The sequence below is a fragment of the Crinia signifera genome, chromosome 3, assembly GCF_055691185.1.
Source record: "Crinia signifera chromosome 3, ASM5569118v1, whole genome shotgun sequence".
Classification (NCBI taxonomy): Eukaryota; Metazoa; Chordata; class Amphibia; order Anura; family Myobatrachidae; genus Crinia; species Crinia signifera.
Genome location: NC_139219.1, coordinates 99,324,024 through 99,335,353, shown reverse-complemented (window position 1 = coordinate 99,335,353; position 11,330 = coordinate 99,324,024). Strand labels below are relative to the sequence as shown.

General features: G+C 43.0%; 1 pseudogene; it reads left to right on the top strand.

The window, feature by feature from the left end:
- The first annotated feature begins 8,886 nt into the window (after positions 1-8,886).
- LOC146065598 (5S ribosomal RNA) lies at positions 8,887-9,004 on the top strand (annotated as a pseudogene).
- The last annotated feature ends 2,326 nt before the right edge of the window (positions 9,005-11,330 follow it).

Below are 11,330 nucleotides of genomic sequence, written 5' to 3'. Positions count from 1 at the left end.
AAATAAATAAAATAAAATAACATAACATAATATTGGAATTGTAATAATTATAGTTGGAATAGAAAAAATAGAAAAAATAGAAAAAAGGATTGCATGGTATGAGATACCGGACATGGCTATGTCCATGCTGTAAACCCCACGTGGCTATGTCCATACGGTGAACCACACGTGGAGAATGAAGTGTGGATCAGAGAAGAAAAACACGTATTAAAAGATGGTTTTCAGAGAATAAAAGCACAGGTTAAATATTAAACGTTAAACGATGGCTTGAGGTACAGAGCTGATCCTGATTTCATAGGAAGGCACTGAACTGGATCCCTTCGTTGAGGCCAACTGGGGACAGTGCATCAAGGTAAAAGATCCACCAGCTCTCTCTTTGCAATAGGGATTGGTGGATGTCCCCCCCTCTGCGGCCCAGATGAATTTGTTCTAATCCAAAGAAAAGAAGTTTAGAGGGGTCAGCTGAGTGATATTGCAAAAAGTGCCTAGCAACTGATGTGATCTGTTTCATCCTTGCCCTGTCTTTTGCAGCATTTCGAATGGTCCCCATGTGTTCAAGAATCCTTTGCTTGAGGGGGCGGGAGGTCATTCCTACTTTTTTTTTTTTGCAGGGACAGAGAATGCAGTATATCATGTTAGGGCTTTTGCAGTTAAAGTAGCCTTGAATTTGTAGTGGTTCATTAAATTTACTGTTGACTGAGGTAATGTTGGTTGCTTGGCTGCATATCTTGCAATTGCCGCAAGGGTGAGTGCCTTTGATACTAGGTATCCTGGGTTTATTCCTAATGTAGTGGCTCTGTACCAGATTGTCTCGGAGGTTGGGTGCCCTCCGCCAGCTCAGGTCAACATTGGGTTTGAGGTTTTCTAGTAAGTCTTTATCGGTGAGAAGGATATGCCAATGCTTCTGTACGATATTTTTGATTGCTTTCCATTGAGGGCAGAAAGTGCCGACCATCCTGATGGTCGGAGTGTCACTACTGCCGTCAGTCTTGGTGTTAAATAGAATGGCATCTCTCATGGTGTTTACAATGGATTTTCTGGCTTTCTTGATGAGCCGCTTGGAGTATCCTCTGTCCTGTAGCCGCAATGATAGTTCTTCAGATTTCGCCAAGAAGGTCTGATCGTTCGAGCAGTTGCGGCGTAGCCTCAGGAATTCACCTTTCGGGAGATTGGATACAGTGGGTGGAAAATGTGAACTGGTACAATGTAAAAGGCTATTGGTTGATGTTGATTTCCTGTACAGTTCTGTGCTGAGTTTGTTGTTGATGTCGCGGTATAGATGAAGATCAAGAAAGGTAATGCTGTTGGGGCTGACTTCGTAAGTGAATTTGAGGTTGAGGTTGTTGGTGTTGAGTTTGAGAATGAAGTCCTTGAGTTGTTCAGGGGTGCCCTTCCAGATGATGAGGATGTCGTCAATATAGCGCATCCAGATGTGTATGCATTCGACATCCGCATCATTCTGGAAGACGAATTCCCTTTCCCACCATCCAAGGAAGAGGTTAGCGTATGTGGGGGCACAAGCCGCCCCCATCGCCGTCCCCCTTCCCTGGACGTAGTAGTGGTCATCGAAAACAAAGAAATTCCGGTGGAGAACAAAGCTCAGGAGTTCCAAAAGAAAGTTGTGGAATGGAGTCATTCCTTGCATGGTGAGGAAGTATTTGGTGGCTCCGATCCCTAAATCATGTTTGATACAATTGTAGAGCGACTCTACATCGAGGGATACCAACAAGTGATCATCCTCGAGTTGTATGTCATGTATCTTTTTGAGCACATCTGTAGTATCTTTTGTGTATGATGGCAGACTAGTTACATGATGACGTAGGTGGATGTCGATGAAGGTACAGGCATTTTCAATAAGGGATCCATTGCCAGAGAGGATGGGTCTCCCTGGTGGTTCAGTTAATGATTTGTGGACCTTTGGCAAAAGGTAAAAGGTTGCAACTCTCGGATTGGGGGTTTGAAGATATTGAAACTCTGATTTGGTGATAGTACCCTCCGCAAGGGCTCTTCCTATCATGCGATCATATTCAGTTTGGAAATTTGAGGAGGGATCAAATAGAGTCTTATGGTAACACGCCTTATCATTAAGTTGTCGGTGTACCTCCTTGAGGTATAAGGGAGTTGGCCAGAGAACAATATTGCCCCCCTTGTCCGAGGGTTTGATGACAATGTCGTCCCAGCTCCTAATTTCCTTAAGGGCTAGGGATTCTTGTCTGGTCACATTACCTCCAATATGTGAATATTTGGCTTTCCGGTGAAGTTCATCAAAGTCCCTGGCCACCAGGTTTGTGAAGACTTTCACTTATGGACAAATCGCCTCTGTGGGAAAAAACGTAGATCTTTTTTTACAAATTGTTCTCCCTAGACGTTCCGGTCCTGGATCCTGTAGTTCTTCCAAGTCTTGTACCTCCTCAGCATTTACCCCATTAAGGGAATTCTCACGGGTTGAACATTTTTTCAACCTCACAGGGGGTGGTCCCCTCGGTGTTAAACATTTTCGCCTAGTCTATGTGACACTATATTGTATACTTATACTGTGATGCACCATTGTAAAATTGTATTTACTTGATATGTTTCATTCATTTATTTCATTTATTTTTGACGCTAACCTTTTTTAAGTGAACTCTAATAAAAGTTATTTTTTATGCCAATCATCTTACTACCTCACACATTATAATTTGAAGAAGAGTGCCTCAAAAACCTAGTTTTGTTCTTCCTTTGTCCTTCTCTGGACACCCTACTCTCTATCAGCTTTACTGCTGAACCTTTGGGAGCACCACCAACCTAGTACCACTGACAATAAAAGTCACACTGGTTGTATGTTGGTATCCTTATTGACTGCTTAAATCATTATATTCTTATAATTGTTACTTTACTGTCATTCCTTTGCTTGTGACGATCCACCCCAACTCTTTCTCAGTTTCTGGATCAAGCACAGCCCCCAAGGAAACGCTCCAGTTTCCCCTATTACACCTCACTTTTCCCTCCACTTTTCCCTTAAATCATTATATTCTTATAATTGTTACTTTACTGTCATTCCTTTGCTTGTGACGATCCACCCCAACTCTTTCTCAGTTTCCGGATCGAGCACAGCCCCCAAGGAAACGCTCCAGTTTCCCCTATTACACCTCACTTTTCCCTCCTAGGGCCCCAACTGCTATTCTTATCATTTTTTGTGTAACCTCTTTTAATTCCCAAACATCCTCTTACCCCCATTGGCATGTCTACCTTCAACCTTCATAACGAACTGACCAATAGACACAAAACTAAGGACTTTGATAACATTTTCTCCACCCAGTCCTCTACTACATCAACGGACCTGGGCTGGGACGACGAACTTCACAATCTGAAAAAAACTCTCCAGAGACAAATCAGGTCAAATTGGGATCTCTCCAGCCTAGAAAACTATCAGAAACATAAAGTCACTCCCAGAGGACTCCGACCTAAGACTTTCCCATCATTCGAGTTACATACCGAGAACCTCAAGAAAGAATGGGAGACTAGTCTCCTCAAATGTTCACAAGAACTCATCTCAATTCTCATCAAGCATAATCACCTCATATTAGAGGAGTGCTCGCAAAACATCGAGACCCTGGGAAAAAAACTCGAAAAGTGGGAGCAAAACAACGACTTTCAAAACAACTTTGATAAAATAAAAAAAGATTTGGAAGCATATGAGACTGTGATAGTTGAGAGGAAAAAGACCAAATTCCAACGGGACGTACGAGACTTTAGTTCTGGCAAGATCTTTAACTGGACTAGACCACCCCAATCATATCGAGGCCAACCCAAGAGAGATCAGAGAGGCACTACTACATTCTCCGAGTCTGAGTACTCGAGTACTGATGACAACAGTGACGGCTCAAATTCTTATAATCGGGACCATTTTTTAGACTTTGGAAGGGGCAACGGCCCCAGACAAGGGAGAGGAAGAGGAAGACAAGAAGGAGCACCAAGAAACAGAAGAAGAGACTGGTCGACATGGGAGCCACGGCAGTCCAGTCGACAGTCTCAGAGGAACAGACCAATGTGAGGACAGCAGAAACTGGCTTACAAATTATCAACCTTTCCGATCACATTCTTACACCCGACCAAAGTGCGGTTCTTCAAAAAGGCTTATCTTTCTCTCCGACCAATAAATTCGATAGATTCAAATGGGAAACTAGCCTACACCTCTTTAGCCGCAAACTTCTTCTCACCAAATTTCATGCTATGCACAAATCTGACCCCAACACTGAAAACACTACATCGTGGTCCACACAAGAACTCCAGGCAATACAAGACTTGGAAGAACTGCAGGATCCAGGACCGGAACGTCTATGGAGAACAATTTGTAAAAAAAGATCTACGTTTTTTCCCACAGAGGCGATTTGTCCGGAAGTGAAAGTCTTCACAAACCTGGTGGCCAGGGACTTTGATGAACTTCACCGGAAAGCCAAATATTCACATATTGGAGGTAATGTGACCAGACAAGAATCCCTAGCCCTTAAGGAAATTAGGAGCTGGGACGACATTGTCATCAAACCCTCAGATAAGGGGGGCAATATTGTTCTCTGGCCAACTCCCTTATACCTCAAGGAGGTACACCGACAACTTAATGATAAGGCGTGTTACCATAAGACTCTATTTGATCCCTCCTCAAATTTCCAAACTGAATATGATCGCATGATAGGAAGAGCCCTTGCGGAGGGTACTATCACCAAATCAGAGTTTCAATATCTTAAAACCCCCAATCCGAGAGTTGCAACCTTTTACCTTCTGCCAAAGGTCCACAAATCATTAACTGAACCACCAGGGAGACCCATCCTCTCTGGCAATGGATCCCTTATTGAAAATGCCTGTACCTTCATCGACATCCACCTACGTCATCATGTAACTAGTCTGCCATCATACACAAAAGATACTACAGATGTGCTCAAAAAGATACATGACATACAACTCGAGGATGATCACTTGTTGGTATCCCTCGATGTAGAGTCGCTCTACAATTGTATCAAACATGATTTAGGGATCGGAGCCACCAAATACTTCCTCACCATGCAAGGAATGACTCCATTCCACAACTTTCTTTTGGAACTCCTGAGCTTTGTTCTCCACCGGAATTTCTTTGTTTTCGATGACCACTACTACGTCCAGGGAAGGGGACGGCGATGGGGGCGGCTTGTGCCCCCACATACGCTAACCTCTTCCTTGGATGGTGGGAAAGGGAATTCGTCTTCCAGAATGATGCGGATGTCGAATGCATACACATCTGGATGCGCTATATTGACGACATCCTCATCATCTGGAAGGGCACCCCTGAACAACTCAAGGACTTCATTCTCAAACTCAACACCAACAACCTCAACCTCAAATTCACTTACGAAGTCAGCCCCAACAGCATTACCTTTCTTGATCTTCATCTATACCGCGACATCAACAACAAACTCAGCACAGAACTGTACAGGAAATCAACATCAACCAATAGCCTTTTACATTGTACCAGTTCACATTTTCCACCCACTGTATCCAATCTCCCGAAAGGTGAATTCCTGAGGCTACGCCGCAACTGCTCGAACGATCAGACCTTCTTGGCGAAATCTGAAGAACTATCATTGCGGCTACAGGACAGAGGATACTCCAAGCGGCTCATCAAGAAAGCCAGAAAATCCATTGTAAACACCATGAGAGATGCCATTCTATTTAACACCAAGACTGACGGCAGTAGTGACACTCCGACCATCAGGATGGTCGGCACTTTCTGCCCTCAATGGAAAGCAATCAAAAATATCGTACAGAAGCATTGGCATATCCTTCTCACCGATAAAGACTTACTAGAAAACCTCAAACCCAATGTTGACCTGAGCTGGCGGAGGGCACCCAACCTCCGAGACAATCTGGTACAGAGCCACTACATTAGGAATAAACCCAGGATACCTAGTATCAAAGGCACTCACCCTTGCGGCAATTGCAAGATATGCAGCCAAGCAACCAACATTACCTCCGTCAACAGTAAATTTAATGAACCACTACAAATTCAAGGCTACTTTAACTGCAAAAGCCCTAACATGATATACTGCATTCTCTGTCCCTGCAAAAAAAGATATGTAGGAATGACCTCCCGCCCCCTCAAGCAAAGGATTCTTGAACACATGGGGACCATTCGAAATGCTGCAAAAGACAGGGCAAGGATGAAACAGATCACATCAGTTGCTAGGCACTTTTTGCAATATCACTCAGCTGACCCCTCTAAACTTCTTTTCTTTGGATTAGAACAAATTCATCTGGGCCGCAGAGGGGGGGACATCCACCAATCCCTATTGCAAAGAGAGAGCTGGTGGATCTTTTACCTTGATGCACTGTCCCCAGTTGGCCTCAACGAAGGGATCCAGTTCAGTGCCTTCCTATGAAATCAGGATCAGCTCTGTACTTTAAGCCATCGTTTAACGTTTAATATTTAACCTGTGCTTTTCTTCTCTGAAAAACATCTTTTAATACGTGTTTTTCTTCTCTGATCCACACTTCATTCTCCACGTGTGGTTCACCGTATGGACATAGCCACGTGGGGTTTACAGCATGGACATAGCCATGTCCGGTTATCTCATACCATGCAATCCTTTTTTCTATTTTTTCTATTTTTTCTATTCCAACTATAATTATTACAATTCCAATATTATGTTATGTTATTTTATTTATTTATTTATTTCATTTTACCTGTAATCATCATTCGTTACTCAATTATCTCCATCAACTTATTTACCCCGATCTCCAATCCACAGCTAATGTGTCACTACTTACTGTCCTCTCATCCCCCTATGCCGTCCTCTCTTACCTATCATCCACATTTCCAGCTCATCTATCTATCTATCTATTTGTTGTGGTTTCGTTCTCCCACCACAGCCATATCTCCTCTCCCTTCTCTGTACCCCTAGCTCTTCCCCACATGACGTTCCTACATTATACCCCCCCAGCCACCACACTTCCAGGTTCATATATGCCGTCATTTATTGAACTCTAGTCGTCCAATGTATAGATCGGGCACCTGAACCTGCCCACGCACCCCCACTTATCCGTCCCACGTCCCTATTCCCACCTCCTATACAGGGTCCGATAACTTTTGATATCCCCTGTACGCATATCCCCTGTACGTCAATCCCTTCTTACTACAGCTGACATACGGCTCGGGCACCTCCCACAGACAAGCCGGCAGCTACACTCATTCAGGAAAGGGTGTACACGCACTGATTCTTTCAGACTGACAAGCCGCGCCACCCCATTCGCCGCCCTCAACGCCCATCATCCAGTCCTCCTTTCCCATTGGTTACACATCCTATATGATGCATGGGGATTCCCTAGGTCAGCGCGTCACGGTGAACAAGCCTCTACGGCGAAACACGTGTCCACTGACGCACCTAGGACCACCCCCTGACGTCACTCCACATCCGGAGCCTGTCCATCCGCCGCAAGCCACGGGCGGATCACCCGGCTGCCTCTACACAGCCATTCACGCTGTAATTCTTGGCAGACGCAGCCTGACTCAGGGACTCACCCGGACTGAGTCCTTGTCATCAGCGGGTTATCACCCGCCAGGTACCGGCACACCACACGGCACCCTACCCTATCTCATTTCTGTGGGATCTTCCACCTACAGCTTTATTTTCTTTGCTTACTTATTAGACTGCTTTAGTAATTAGTAAGCTTTACTCATGCATTAGACTGCTTCTCTCTTTATAACGGACCCCTGTATCTACTCTCCACCAATCATTTATTAAAAAACTGGGGCACAAGGGAGGATTACCCTCTACAGGAGTAGCGTACATTATATCCGCCGCAGAGAACCACACATGAATTATCCATTTTACTACCTATTTGCTCTGTGTGCACATATCACTGCGAATAGATTATCTTGAATGATTTATTGTGATATTAACCTGTACCACCTGTGTCTGCATATATCTGCATGTGAGGGTTTGTCTTAAATGCACTATCGTTAACATTTGCCCCTGCCTAATACACTGCTGGCTTGCCATGTTTTTGGATCTATTACTGTAACCTGATTTACGTGGCAAACTTCTTTAATTGTGTAGTTTAAAACTGACGCCTCAACGTGAACTCCACTGATTGGAGATCCAATCAGGCAGATGCATACAGGATTGGCTTCAATTAGTTATAGTGTGTTCATTCCCAGTACACTGTGTTAGTGACAGTCTGTTTGTGCTTGTCACCCCAACTCTACTGTGCAAATCGCAATCCCATACATCTAGTGCTTTTTATCCAATATTTGTGCGCTTCAAATATACGTCGAGTGATTTTTATTGTACGGTCTCTCAACCCTGTAATTGTTTTCCAGGTCTGTCTGATCCGCATAACCTCATAATTTGTGGCCCAATATATTTAATAGCATTTATGTTTGCCTGTCTTTTCAACCTCCATAGGTGGCTCTGTACCTTGTTGTGACCACCTTGGGACCAATAACCATCATTGTTTTCCCGCTGTGACACATATCCCACAGAACTGTACCACACAACCCCTGGATCGAACCTGGTGTTAAGTGTCAATCCATCATTCTCACCAGTTGATAAATCGGATAGGGGGCACATACCAACTTTCTCTTTGGAAATTTCCTCATTTCTTTATCTCCTTTTATTGAATTGAGCACAACCAGACTATTACTCTCAACCTCCATCCAATTTATTCTATATGATGGAGGGTAGTAGAAGGGTCTGGTCCTTGCAATAAATTCAGTGCTCTGTACTCTTCTATATCGTTGCTCTCTCATCCCTTGGCATACTTGACCCGTCCTGCAATACCTTGAGTATCAGACCGTGGTCACTCTGTGTCTCTGGAAAGCAGAAGCAATTTATGGTCCCTAATGTCAGTCCTGTGTCGTTATATCTAATACACTAAGTATACGACCATACACCACTGGGCCGCCTGATCTCGTCCGATCTCAGTAGCTAAACAGTGTCTGGCCAGATCAGTACCTAATCGGGCGACTGATAGGGAAGATCTGGTGTCGTATGAACAGCGGAACACCCCGAATATCAGGCACGACACCAATGACCATTTTCCCCTGTTCTTAATTAATTCTAGCAATTCTATATATTTTTTCTGTCCATTTTTTCTGTCCATCCATTTTTTCTGTCCTTTATTTATAATTCTTTCATAACTCAGTCTACTGACCAGTTTAGAAGTACCATTTCCGTGTACCTCCTCAGCATTTACCCCATTAAGGGAATTCTCACGGGTTGAACATTTTTTCAACCTCACAGGGGGTGGTCCCCTCGGTGTTAAACATTTTCGCCTAGTCTATGTGACACTATATTGTATACTTATACTGTGATGCACCATTGTAAAATTGTATTTACTTGATATGTTTCATTCATTTATTTTTGATGCTAACCTTTTTTAAGTGAACTCTAATAAAAGTTATTTTTTATGCCAATCATCTTACTCCCTCACACATTATAATTTGAAGAAGAGCGCCCCAAAAACCTAGTTTTGTTCTTCCTTTGTCCTTCTCTGGACACCCTACTCTCTATCAGCTTTACTGCTGAACCTTTGGGAGCACCACCAACCTAGTACCACTGACAATAAAAGTCACACTGGTTGTATGTTGGTATCCTTATTGACTGCTTTAATCATTATATTCTTATAATTGTTACTTTACTGTCATTCCTTTGCTTGTGACGATCCACCCCAACTCTTTGAATTAGATTCGATCTTGCTTGCGGCTGTAGCTAGGAACCTTATCTCCAAGAAGGTTTGTGATTCCCTGATGATGCAGTTCCCTAGGATACCGGTGTTTTACACCATCCCCAAACTCCATAAAAATCCCCTAAAACCTCCTGGTAGGCCGATAATCGCTGCCAATGACTCTCTTTACTATGTCATCTCAGAATTTCTGGACTTTTATTTACAGCCTGTCATACAGCATTTGTCTACTTATCTCAAGGACACTACTTCTTTGTTATTCAAATTGCAGGACCCGTCCCCTTTAATTGGTGACCATTGGATGGCCACTATAGATGTTGTGAGCCTATATACCACCATTCCACACAATAGGGGTATTCATGCCACACGCAAACTGCTTTCCTCTAGTCCACACTACAAAGGCCCAGACATCGATTTATTTTTACAACTTTTACAACTGACCCTCACCCGCAATTATTTTTTGTTTGATGGTGCTATCTACAATCAAAAACGCGGGTGTGCTATGGGATCTTGCGTAGCTCCGAGCTACGCAAATGCCTACATGTACAGCGTTGAGCAGGAGATATTTTTTTCTGACCCTGTGGTAGCGAACAGTATTTCTTTATACTGTCGTTACATTGACGATATCTGCCTGTTTTGGTCTGGACCTGAGGAAGCATTGCTGTCACTCCTGTCTAACATTAATGAGAAAGATGTAGATACCAAATTCACTTTTGATATGAGTAATGTGAATGTTCATTTTCTTGATGTTTCCATCTCTATTGTCCAGAATGAGATTGTCACTTCTTTATACCACAAAGCGGTTGAGAGAAACACATTGTTGCAGGCCCAAAGCCATCACCCGCCGGCCTTAAAAAGAGGCTTGCCTTTTTCTCAACTGCTCAGGATATGGCGGATATGTACCAATGAAAGTGATGCCTTGACTGAGATGGATGCTCTGATGAGCAAATTTCTAAAAAGAGGATACAGTTGGGCTAACTTAGAGGAAGCCAAACAGAAGGATCTGAATACCCCTAGAACCAATACTCTACATCCTCGCACAAGGGATAATCTTTCAGATAGGATGATCTTCCCAATGGATTATTCCACTACTTCCACTGATATTGTACTAAAGGCCAAATCTCTATGGCCAATAGTCAGTAATGACTCCTCCCTCACTACTCTTAAAAATAAAACTATTATGCCAGGGTATAGGAGAGGTAAAAACATAAAACAGTGGGTAGTCCATAATGATATTTCATCCTTTAAGAGTATAGAGGGATTGTTCAAAGAAGAACAAAGGCAAAACAAAGAGGGTTTTTGGGGCACACTTTTGAAAATTGGATGGAAATGTGATATTGTGTGAATTAAAATTTAGCTTTTATTACACCAATTAAAAGGATTTGGAGAAAACACACAAAGACAAAAACCACGTCACTTGAATAATCTATGTATTGTACCTTGATAGGAACGGTATTTTGCAGTGTAACTGCGGCGAAAATGATTATTGTACGGTATCCACCTCTAACATAAATGGTAAGATTATTTATTGCTCACAAGAATTGTGCACATAAATGTCAATAATGAAGGCGCCCCAATCAAGCTATATGTGCATGATGGTATACTCAGATAATTATAGGATGGAGAAATTAAAGAGT